At 36.1% G+C, this 13,613-nt stretch overlaps 1 protein-coding gene across 1 annotated transcript in view; it reads right to left on the reverse strand.

Annotated features, from left to right (window-relative positions):
- Positions 1–13,613, reverse strand: part of LOC132107091 (pleckstrin homology domain-containing family G member 3) — a 60,560-nt gene that overhangs the window by 27,956 nt on the left and 18,991 nt on the right. The window lies entirely within an intron of this gene.

Genomic DNA, 13,613 nt, shown 5'->3' on the forward strand with positions numbered 1-13,613 from the left:
AGCAACAATTTTCAGATTTTTTGTTTATTTGTGAACAGATGGTCAGCTATTGTTTTTAACAGACAATTTCTTTAAGGCTCATCCAATCATCAAAGGTTGGTAAATAATGCAGGTGTCACAGAAACGGAAATGTACCTTCCAACAAACTGAGTGCATGCAAAATTAGAATCAATAAGCGAGACACTTTTTAAAGTCATTTAAAGTTTTACTGAACATGACAGAAAGCGGTGATGTGATGCGAGTTTCAATTTTTTAATTAGTATGTCCATTTATACCAACTAGATTCATTCATGGAGTGTTTTGTGGATGCAGTATGCTATCAAACATGGGAAGCAATGAAAGGCATAATAGGCCTATCATAGTGTGATGGAGGCACTGCCTTCTCTCACATAACTTTTTCCCATTTATTCTCAATTATACCCCACCACCCCAAACATATACACATCACATAATATTAGCAGTGTTTTCTTTTTCTACTACCACACATGGACTGCATACAGAGCACTCCAAACCGAGTATAAGTGAAACAGGCGTAATCCCTAGAAATACATTCCATCTGATAAAGTTTTCAACATGTATCTCATTTGTCCTGAGGAACTGTGATATGAAGAGTTTCTCATTAAATTAAAGTACTTTTTAAAAATATACTATTAAAAAATAGTTTTTAAAAGCACTTTCTTAAGGTCCAAATTAAGATTTATTAAAAACTGTCAAAAGACAGAAAATCAATAAGCACATACTTGCTCAGAGTCAGTGTCTCCCGTCTACCTTTCAGCTCTTAAAAGTTAACTCGATGTCAGCTGTAGGACAGAGGGAGGAAACAAATTTTTCTACCTCCATTTCCATACGAGCATTTTGAAAGTAAACACTTTCAAACAGCACTGACGTCTCCTGTCAGCCCGCCCCATTTAGTCCTTGTTCTGGACTTTCACCTCTATATCTTCAACCGTTGCTGGTTGTTCAGTGACATCATGTGTTAAAAATAAACAATGCTACAAAGTCATAAAAAAATTATGTCTTTCTTTTTTTAATCCACATTTCCTAAGCCAAACTCTTTACATAAAAAAAATGTGTTTATACTGTTTAAGCATAATTCATATTTTTGTACAGTGTCTTGACCGGATGTTCAGTCCTTCTATTAATATGATCAATAGTCTATAGGCCAAATATAGGCCCAACTCAAGTGAATGCTAATGTACAAAAAGAGTATACTTTGGGCTTTAGAGAGCTGCTCAACTAGCATTTCAAAGCAATGCAAAGTATTATGACATGTTCACAAAAAAATAATAAAAAATTAAGATGGGGATGAGTAAGGAATAATTGCGTTTCACCTCGGGTGTGCATTATTTTCTAAGAATCTCAAGACATCGATCAGATGATAGAGTTCAAGACATTTGTTCGGTTCTTGTACTTAAAATGCTATTGAGAGTAGGAATCATTTCTTCCGCATCTCATCAAACATAATTTTAAACCTAATAACAGAGGCTTGAGCCATTAATAGAAGACTAAGGCAGCTGAGTTAATAACTAAGTTATGAGAGAAGAGAGAGAGAGAGAGAGAGAGAGAGAGAGAGAGAGAGAGAGAGAGAGAGAGAGAGAGAGATGTGCGTCTCTTAAATTAGTTCGGCAGCAATGTTATATGAATAGTGAAAATTTTATTTACGAACAGCGCCCCTTGTTACCTCGCTTCTGAGAAATTATGTCATTTTTAAAGTTGTTATTATGCATATGTTAGTTAAGCATCTTACAGCAAAAATTGCTATAACAACATTAGCACGTGTGTGCAAACTGTCTGTAAGAGAGAGTGGGAGAAACAGAGTACGTGTTTAACGTACATAATAAAAAAATTTTTTTTGGCAACAACAATTTTTTGGTGTAGAGCCATTTTGGCAAATCTGAGCAGTACACAGATGGCATACGCTCTACTGTGTCAGCCGCACTGCGCAGATGCGCTGTTTTCATTAAAACCAAAGCTTAAATAAATGTAAAAAACTTATCCTTGTGGCGCGGGTGATGTACACCATCTGCGTACTGCTCAGATTTGTCAAAATGGCACTATGCTGATTTGAAGAGACACAGAGGAGAGAAATTGTTGAATAAAGTTTATTTTTGTTTTCTTAGTGTACAAAAAGTATTCTCGTCGTTTCATAACATTACGGTTGAAACACTGATGCCAGATGTACTATTCTGAAGATGCTTTTCATACTTTTCTGGACCATGACACTGTTATTTACTTGTCAGTCTATGGGTCTCAAGCCTCCCGGTTTTCATCCTAAATATCTTAAAATTGTGTTCCAAAGACGAAATAAGCTTTTACGGGGTGTGGAACGACATGGGGATAAGTGATTAATGACAGAATTTTCATTTTGCGGTGGAGTATCCCTTTAAATGGTCCGACTGGATAGCTTAAAATCCTTTCATAGTGTGGGAGCCATATCTGGTTGAAGTTCTAACACAGACATTCTCGTCACCATGTTGATTAGGTTTTCAGAATGACTCACATTATGATTTATAGACAGTCGTTATCCCTAGCTGGTGATGCAGATACAAGAACCTAAGAAGCTAGAGGCCAAAGAATTTAAGCGAAGCGATCAAGAATGAAAATATGATTAACATTAAGAGTGATCTCAGCTTGGGTAAAGTAGCATCATCTCCAGCTCAACCTTGCTAAGACGATGCAAACCTTAATCCCTGCAAACCTTTCAGTTGAGCACAACATCCACTGTTCAACTGGGGTCAACAACACCAGCACTAACCAGGACAGCAAGGAAGCAGGGGGTGGTGTTTGATGACCAGTTGAGCTAAACCATCCACATTATCAAACAACATTTCCAAGTCATGTAGATTTGTGCTGGCTGGCCTTTCTAAAATTAAGGTTTTGAGAATGAAACCTACTTGATATCCGCTGCTAGATTCATTAATGTAAATATAAATTAAATATTCCTACAGTTTACACTCTTAAAGTTAAAGCCATCATGGTTCCAAAGTCTTATTAACTTATTAACTTTTAAATCCTATACTTTAACTTTTTTGATGAGAATACTTTATAGAGATCTTGAAGACTTTTAAAATCAGTGTCCTTCAACCCTTTTCTTGGAACTTAGAAACTTCAACTGTTTCAAAACATTCTTCTTAATGACAAGAAAAGACTCACCAAACCACCGTAATAACCTGAGATTAAAGCCAGTGAACCAGCATCTCTCCTCCCAAATACTCCTAAGGGTAGAAACTTCCGCATGAGGTTGGAAAACCATTCCTCAAGAGTTGTACTTGTTATGGCTGCTGACTTGGCTCCAACTCACTAAGTTTCTTTCTGATGTTCCTATCCTGTATACACTAGTATCATTCAAGTTTTCCCCAGAATGGGTTCAAAGTCATTCAAAGTCGACTGTTACATAGCAGCTCTTATGAACAAATAAAGCACACCTCTTTTCCTAAAGAGGGAGAGCCTAGTAGCTGTGCTTGGCTGTGCTCTTAAAGGGTTGAGAAACTGATAAATGTTTGTAGCTCAGTAAGACTGAAGGAATGCAAAGAGAGAAGTGCATAACTCTTCCTTTACAGTACATTTCACAAGAACAAGAAAAGGTAGCTAGACTCAAAGAATAGAGTACAACTTGATGATGTGAACATTCATTCTTTAGTAACCCTATGTAATTTAGAGCTGTATATTCCCATAATTACTCACAGGTTGCTATGAATTTACAGACTTGCAATAATGCAATAAAAATACAAGTTTACTAGAATGATTTAATTATTATTATTTTTTGTTAAATCAACACTCATAAAACAATTATGTATGTGTAGATTAGGCGACTTATATGATGTACTTGTATCTGCTGTAAGTTCCATTTGGGTTGTCTGTCTCTCCCCTGAAAACGATCCCAGACCAGCTGTAGCCAATTACAAGTTTTTAAATGGAGTCGCCACAGTGGGGGCAAGATAATCAGAGACTAAAAGAGTTACTGCGCAAGATACTTTACAAATACACAGTAAATGAAAAAAAAAAAAAGAAAAAAAAAAACTGAGCAAAATGACAACAGACATAAAAGAAATAGACCTAACAGAGACCTACAAATGGTTTACTTACAAAGTAGCTGTTTCTGCATATTACATTAGATAGGAGAAACTATTTTAATATAAAAATAAACAAACTATCAACTTCTGTCTTCCATACTCAAATTGCAATTACCAAAACATAACAGTATGTCCTGGAATTCTGCATGTAGAATACACACATAAAGTTCACCTGTTCAGAGTTAAAAGCAAGCTTCCCACGCTAACCTTTCTCTGAAGCCAGTGGGGTAAAAGATAAACATCACTGATGCCCTATTACTAGCTTTGAACTGGCTAGCTTTCCCTAGGAGCATAAATGGCATGGGGACAATGTGTGTGTGGGGGGAGGGGGGAGGGGGGATTGAAATGGTCACCGTCATGCCACAAAAGGTCTTGGCAAGCCCTGTCCAAAAATCTCTAAACAAGGGTGCCAACAGTACCAGTGTTTAGGTGACCAATGCACAGACACTATTTAATTGAACAGAGATGACATAACTGAATTCAATGATGAACTGCCTTTAACTATCATTTTTTCATTATTGACACGGTTTTCCTAATGAATGTTGTTCAGTTGCTTTGACGCAATGTATTTTGTTTAAAGCGCTATATAAATAAAGCTGACTTTGACTTTGACTTTGACCAAGTCAAAATATAATAACAAAAATAATAAAATAGCAGTCTTTCTAAAATATGGACAGTACATACAGTGAATACATTTCCGCATGTTTGTTGTGAAGAAATATTTTTTGGTATGGACAATCTTTTAGGAAACCAAATAATTCTATAAGTAAATCGGACTAATCATACAGGACTTCCAGTTAAGAATTTGGCAATTAGTTCAGGCCACCCACTGACTACTCACTTTTGAATTTATGTTATAAAAGGGGAAAAAAGCTGATATATTATATTGCTTGCACCTATATATTGCTTGTGCATCAAGATGCTTTACTTTATGAATTGAATGGATTTAACACTTATTTTGAGCATGTTATACATAAATGCAATCAGTCAAAACACAAAACAAGTTTTAAGGACTTCTGAATATACAGAAGAAATGTACGATTAAATGCCAAAATACATTTAATATAAAAGTGTTTGAGGTGGATAGCAAATTTTGCATATTAAGATTAGCACTTGCACTATAAACACTTCTGAATGTTTTAAGTGTACTTTTAGCTAGATATATTATTGAATTAGAGAGTAATTTTACTGATTGGGTGCTTCCACAGATTCGAAAAAGGTCAAGCAAAGGGACTGATGATGGTCTTGCAGCACTAGGTATATTATTAGTCAGAAATGTTTGCCAAAATATAGCATTATGATGCTTGCAGAGTCCACAAACCTGTGAACAAAGAGATCAGATGGAACAATTCCAGATCAAAAAAAATAATGCAAAAAGATTGAAAATGAAAGACACAGGTTTTCCTTGGGTTAATGTTTTATCAGGGACTGTATGTATACCAACCAGAACCAGATTCCTTAGGTTTGAAAGGATCCACTGTAGCCTACACTGAAAAATAACACAAATGACGAGGGACTAAATTTTATAACAGGACTCAATGCTTAAAGACGCTTTAAATAATCATGAGTTAAAACTACAAACGGTAGCAGGAATATTAAAACTGCACCTAGAAAGTCACTAGAATTAACTACAAAATTAGTTTTGGTTTTGATTGATACAGCACATTACTAAATTCTAGAAAACTTTGTTTGCATCTTAGTGTATGTTACAATGGGTCAAGTCGTCAAGATATCCAAATACAGCTTGAACCTTTGATTATGAACAGAATAAGATGAATTTTGTTTTGTCCACCACTTATTCCGGCCAAGAACTCAAGTTCAAGTGAGATTTACTGTCATTCTGATATACTCTATTTGGAAAAATAGAAAGGAAATAAATGTTTTGTCTCACAGGACTACTGTGTTACATATTTGAACCTATGTGAAATATCCACTTACTAGTACTAGGGCTGCATGATAAATCACATGCAATATTAAATGCGCATCTTATCAGTAAAGCCGTTTCTGTAATCAGCGGTAAATCTCTATCACCTGCGTGCTTTCACATGGAGCAGCATTAACTACACCGAGCTGTTGTTCACTGACAAGCCGTGCAAAACATGCACAAAATATGACTGTAGTTTTGCGCAGCTTGTCAGTGAACAATGGCTCTGTGTAGTTAATGCTGCTCCATGTGAAAGCACAATGCGATTTATCGTGCAGCCCTACTAAAAAGTGTAGAATAATGATTAGTCTTTAAATGTAAGTGAAGCAGTATGACACAAAACACGGCATTCTTTTTGCAAGAGACAGGGATGTGCAAGTCTATGCGTGCAAGTTCACCATCAGAAGGAAAGGCTTATGACCATTGCTGATAATTTGACTGATGTATCCCTACAGCAAATTTGTCTGCCTATATTTGTTGTTTCAAACCCGATAAAACAATGTGACAGTAACAAAAACAGCTCATGGAACTCACTGGCAAACATTGATCAAGCCAAACTTGACAAAAACGTCTCAAACGCTTCAAGTAGAGAGCACAAAATCATAAAAACATGTGCAACAAGATATTACTGTTATTGTAATGGATATTGGAAAAGGAATTCTAAACCTGTGAATTCAATACAAATAATGGGACAGAGAAAAGACTGTTGTTGTCCCAACTCTATTCTGTGTTTGACAGGGTAAGTGTAAATACGGTCATGGACTGTTTCTGTCTCCTAGGGCTGTATCAAATTATTAGCCTCTATGTGTGCCAGAACAAATCAACGGTTATATTAAATTACCACATGTAATTCTACCCAGTTAATTGTGAAAATAACCTACAAAGTTATGCTTTTCACACAAGTTATTCTGACATTCATTAATGCCACTCTTATGATTATATTGATCACTATTTTATGGTTAATGATACAAAAAAAAGAAAAAAAAGAATTTATACATTAACAAAGACTAATATGGTCTGGATACATTGAGCATTCCAAAGAAATAAATACAATTAAAACTCTGGCCTCACATCGACTCATGTGTCCAGAACATGTTTCAATGTCATTACAAACTGTGAATGCTCTGCATGCCCAATTTGTGAAATCTGAAAAGAATGACTGTGGATATTTTCTCAATAATATTAACATAATATAACTTTCCTGGTTGTCCTTATCCTAAAATTATTCCATCATCAAACTGTCGTTTTATGTAATTTGTTCCAGTTATGAAAAGATTTAGGTGAGTGGATCCATGGTAGCTTATGCACCTCAGTTGCAATGAATTGTTGTCATTGTTTAGCTGGCATGTGTCTGATTTCTGTACTAGAAAAGCTGCACCCAAATTGCTTGACCAAGTGGAAAAACCAAAGCACTGTAGCCAAGTTACAATGATTATAGTAAAATCATCAATGATTTTGATGTGGTTGATGCCAAACCAACTAAACTAAATCAAATCAAAAAGTAAACCGTAGCTGTGAATCTTCATGTTTTTCTCAAACAAAACAACTTTTAAATCCACACCTGTCACCTACACCTGGTCTTTGGCTTTAAGTTTGTTCTAAGCCGATGTGCTGTACCTTGGTTGGATTAGTTTGGTTCTCAGAGCCACTTAGAAGTGTAGTGACACTGACAGGTTTAAAAGTGCTCAACTCTATGGTATACATTCACTCCTGATTGTTGATTTACCTGTAAAAGTCAATGTAATGAAATTAAAAAAAAATGCTCAATCAATTTACTGGGTTGTTTAACTGTAAAGCATTACTTTTACTATTATTAGGGATGTGAACAAGTACTCTTGAAGGGATCAATAATGTAAATGAAGATTGGTCATGATAATGACTTTTTATAAATACATATAAAGTCAAATATTGTAACAAAGAAAAAATTAAGTCAAATAGGATCTTGTTTTTAATCTTATGACTTTTGTTGAATTGTGCTGAATACTTTCTGGTATTGTTGTATGATTCTAGGTGTGTATTTGTATGATCTAGGTGTGGCATTTTCTAATTGGCTAATGAGCCAGATTGCTAATGTTTACTGGTCCACTGCACATCTTGTTATAGCTCTTAATCTCTCTGCTTGTTGTTGGATGGCTTGGTTAAAACTGCCTTGTGCAAGCTTGTAGCATGAACCACCATACAATCACACCAAACCCTGTCCAAAAAAAATAAAATGATGTTCTTGAGAACTTTTAATTTATTTTAAGAAATTTAAGAAACTTCTTTCTTAAGATGATTTTTGCTGAATCCAACAACAGTATAATAGTATGCTACTCCAAACACTGTATGATAAATAATAAAGAAAAATAACACTATACACATGCAAACTCCACATATAATTCATCCAAGATCCATCATGTTTCTAATGCAGCTTGCATAAGACATGCATAAGACATTTCTTACAGTCTGGCCATCACCTTAAGATGTGTGCTACAGACCTGTTAATACAACAAGAGTAGAGCAGAAAGATACAGATACAGTATACACATCTTAACAGAGCTATTGGCAGTTGACAACAGCTAAGCACCTTAAATATAGGAAACTGCTTTGTCACTGACCCCTTCAAATAAGAGAGCTTAGGCAGCTTGTTTCCAGTCTTTACCTATGGCAGATGAGAAATAATTCAGGAATGCAAGCATTTTTCTTTATTTAAAATGGCAACATGACTAATTTTTTTGCCTGCATCGCTGATGCACACAGACTCATTGTTGCTTAATAAAGACAAAGACACCACTGTGTCCAAAGCAGAATATTTCTAAGTGCTCAGCGGGCTTGGAATGACCTAAATGACAGAATGGTAACCCAAAATCAAGCATAGAAATTAAAATATCTTAATGAAATTAAAACACGATTGGAAAAAAAAATCAGTTACAATGAAAATACTGTATTTGTTTTAGAGCTGTTAAGCTAGTCCAACTAAATATTAAAACACCCACACAATAAAATAACAAAATAAATCATTCTGAATTGGGGCAGAAAATCAAACAGTGTGTTAAAAATTATGATTAATTGAGGAACGACTAAAGTTACCAGTTGTGGCAGAAAAAATATCACATAATCACAAAATGATATATGGTATTTGAACATAATGCTGTGCTAAATCAATCTTTAGGGTTGGATTAAATACGTTTTATTATGACTTAAAAATATTGATTTCATAAAATAATATAACAATAATCGACTTAACTTGATTAAAAGTTACAGATAGCCTAATCAAACTAACTAACTAAAATAAATAAAAAAGATTGTTTTACACACCTTCATGTAAAGCTTTCTCATGAAGATTTTCAAATTGATGTTTTCCGAGACAACCAGGTGCACACAACTCAACAGGTGGAAAATCCTGCTTAACATATTTAGCGGTGTCTACAGACAAACACCATCCCTTGACAAAAAGTTAACAAAACACATGACAGAAAATCCACCATACAATGTTTACTGCCAGGTCTCCTTCAAATCTCAAATGTAGAATAGTCACAGAGTTAAAAATCTATTCAATTATTAAGAGTTTAGAGGCAGTAGAACTGTCCCACCCCCTATCAGAACAAACAACAACACATCACTCACGGCTCAGCTGTGCAGAAATGACAGCTACAGTGCACACACGCACACACACACGCACGCACGCACACAGAATTAAAGCTCGAGTCCCTCAACACAATCACATAGCCACCGCAATGCATAACAACAACAGCACTGGGGGACAATTTACAGCTCACTTGAGAACTCATTAAGACACAATTTTACCGTGTTTCAGAGAGCATAACACTAATGATAATGAACTGTACTGTGTTGTGTAACACATGGTGTGTGTTTATGTGTGAGGAACTCTCATGAGAAAAAGTGGTGGCTGCTTTAGAAGGGCACACAAACAAAGACTAGGAAGTGACATAAATGGGGTACATAAAGCTCACACTATGCCAACAACATCACAGCAAAACCCTTGTACTTTATAATCTTTTAAAATTATTGTTAAAGTAGGTGGATACAAATAAATGTCCAATACTGCCAGTTGAATATCCAGTAATGGCTGATTCTGATAAGAATACAATACTGATTGTCACTGGCAGCCCTCCCATGTGAAGCTTTATCTTGACACTAACCAAAGGAGACACTCTGTAAGGTCTCTCCATTCACCTCCAGATAATCCAGTCTGTTAATCCATTTACCTGGCTTGTGCACTCTCGGCTCAAAATATGCACGTTTGCACGGCCCTCAATATAGGGCAACCTTTTATTGTCTATGGTCTTGTCTTGTGTCTATGGCCTTGCCCTGAAATGCTCTTCATACAGTTTTAAGAGCTGTTGCTGCAGACCAAAAAAACAAAACAAAAGCAAACTTGCAGCATGATCTCATGACTATCTGTTTTATGTAAAATGTGGCTTTGCTGCAATATTGACATACTGACAGCATCTACAACATTATTAATTAAGCATGAACCACTTTACCTATCATATAAGACATCTAGTAGCAAACATACAATCTCCCCTTCGTGGTTTGTGATTGTAGCTCCGCTTTTTTGTTGAATCTCCATCTTACTATCACGCTCTGTTGTCTGAAGTGATAAAATATAAACTTAATTCATATTTCCGATATTATCTATCTAACTAATGTGACCATTTGATTGAAATTTTAAATTGCGAGTGCAGCATGCCTACAGCGTGTTAGCATTCGTTAGCCGGTTAGCTTAATTGACGTTCAAATTTCCATCCGTGTTTCTATTACAGTTTTCTTCTTTTCTTTTCTCTCTCACAATGTATTCTCACTTAACAAATAGATGAAATAGTCTGAATAATTACATAGCTCAAAGTCTTCAGTTACAAAAACAGACAACAAGGCACAAATTACAAACAAGAACATAAGATGAACACGAATACAAAACAATCATATAAATCATGACAGCTTTTAAGAAAAATCTTAAGATTTAAATTACAATTGGCTTAGAAAGGCTTTTTTTTTATTCAACTCTACATAAATATATTTTGAGATTCTTACTCCACCTAACGAGTAGTTAAAATCCAATTAATAATTCACATTTCTCCCGATCAGTTACAAAAACTTTGTTAATACCACATATTTGGGTAAAAGCCTATGGTAAAAGTATGTATTATTAAAAAAATAATAACAATAACAGTATAAACAGCACGCTCTAAATTTGAGTATGACTGAAAAGACATGATAGGAGCAGTTTTCCCCTCACACAAATTCCCATGTTATAACTTTCAAGACATTAAAACATTCAAGTTTATAACTGAACAACTTTTAAAAACAAATTTACAGTTGTCCTTGTATACAAATATGTATCTTTGGAGCCATTGCTGTGAAGCTGTACAAACGCTTCCAGTGTGAATACTCTGGCGCAGCTGCAGGGATGCTGTAGTTACTCTCACGCACTTCTCAGGCACTGCTCACGCTCGCAGTGTGAAACAGGCGTAAGACTTGATGGCTACTCTGTCAATTCTTCGTCATCAGTTAGGAACCTAGGTGTGCTATTTGATAGCAATCTTTCCTTAGAAAGCCATGTTTTTAGCATTTGTAAAACTGCACTTTTCCATCTCAAAAATATAACGAAATTACGACCCATGATGTCTTTATTGGGTGGTTGTTCTGCACGCTTAGTAAACAAACTACAGCTAGTCCAAAATGCAGCAGCAAGAGTTCTTACTAGAACCAGGAAGTATGACCATATTAGCCCGGTCCTGTCAACACTGCATTGGCTCCCTATCAAACATGGTACAGATTTTAATATCGTGCTTATTACTTATAAAGCCCTGAATGGTTTAGCACCTCAGTATTTGAATGAGCTCGTTACATAATAGTCCTCCACGTCTGCTGCATTCTCAAAACTCAGGCAATTTGATAATACCTAGAATATCAAAATCAGCTGCGGGCGGCAGATCCTTTTCCTATTTGGCGCCTAAACTCTGGAATAACCTACCTAACATTGTTCGGGAGGCAGACACACTCTTGCAATTTAAATCTAGATTAAAGACCCATCTCTTTAACCTGGCTTACACATAACCAGTGTTGGGAACGTTACTTTAAAAAAGTAATTAGTTATAGTTACTCACTACTTGTTCCAAAAAGTAACTGAGTTAGTAACTGAATTACTCTATAATAAAAGTAACTCGTTACCAGGGAAAGTAACTATTTGCGTTACTGTAAAAAAAAAAAAAGTTGCTATATGTCAAAGTATTTTTTTTTAGCAGTTTTCACAAGTCAGTTGAAATGAGTAGAATAGACAGGTGTTCGTACATAACTTTCGAGATTTATTGCACGTCAACAGACAGCAAGAGTTTTATCCTGCACTCTTTGTAAGAAAAGTGTTTTTGGCCACTAGCTTTGTAGATGCGTGTGTCACACATTACATGCACGTTCTTGCCTTTGACTACAATGAATTTGAAGTAGTGCTTATATCTCCACCTTGAAAATGCCAACTTTTCATCGGATTGCTCCTGACTCGCCATTTCTCCTGCTGCTTCGAATCTCTGTGTAGCTGTAGCGTGTGTGTGACTGTGTGTGTTTGGCGCCGCTGGCGCGTGTGTGTAAAAACACTGGCTCTGATTGGCTACCATGAAACACATGACTCTGCCTTAGCCAATCATAATCGCTTATCTCGTTATTAACCCACCTGCTCACTCGCTGTGTGAGCCAGGGGTGCGTTCGGATTGCATTAAATCAATGCATAGTAACGCACCGCATTTAACGTTCAGTAATGTTAACGGCGTTGTAACGACGGGAAAAGTAATTAGTTAGATTACCCCGTTACTGAAAAAATAACGTCGTTACCTACCGCCGTTCTTTTAAACGCCGTTATTCCAAACACTGCACATAACATACTAATATGCTTTTAATATCCAAATCCGTTCAAGGATTTTTAGGCTGCATTAATTAGGTAAACCAGAACCGGAAACACTTCCCATAAAACCCTATGTACTTGCTACATCATTAGAAGAATGGCATCTACGCTAATATTTGTCTGTTTCTCTCTTATTCCGAGGTCACCGTAGCCACCAGATCCAGTCTGTATCCAGATCAGAGGATCACTGCAGTCACCCGGATCCAGTACGTATCCAGACCAGATGGTGGATCAGCACCTAGAAAGGACCTCTACTGCCCTGAAAGACAGTGGAGACCAGGACAACTAGATGAGCCCCAAATACAGATCCACAGTCAAGACCTTGAACTGCTGGTTTCGTCTGGCCAGAGGAGAACTGCCCCATCCAACTGAGCCTGGTTTCTCCCAAGGTTTTTTCTCCATTCAGTCAACGATGGAGTTTTGGTTCCTTGCCGCTTTGCCTCTGGTTTGCTTAGTTGGGGTCACTTCATTTACAGCGATTTTGTCAACTTCATTGCACAGATACTATTTAAACTAAACTGAAGTGGATGATGACTTCGCTGAATTCAATGAGGAACAGACTTTTTGCATTATTGACACACAATTTTCCTATTTAATGCTGTGGGACACAGCAAGTATCTGGGAAAATATGTAAATGTGTAATACTTCTTATATATGCCATTACTTTGTTAACCATATTCATGAAATTATTCTTATTGGTTAGGTGCAAGGGAAAAAG

The sequence above is a fragment of the Carassius carassius genome, chromosome 27 (genome assembly GCF_963082965.1).
Source record: "Carassius carassius chromosome 27, fCarCar2.1, whole genome shotgun sequence".
Classification (NCBI taxonomy): Eukaryota; Metazoa; Chordata; class Actinopteri; order Cypriniformes; family Cyprinidae; genus Carassius; species Carassius carassius.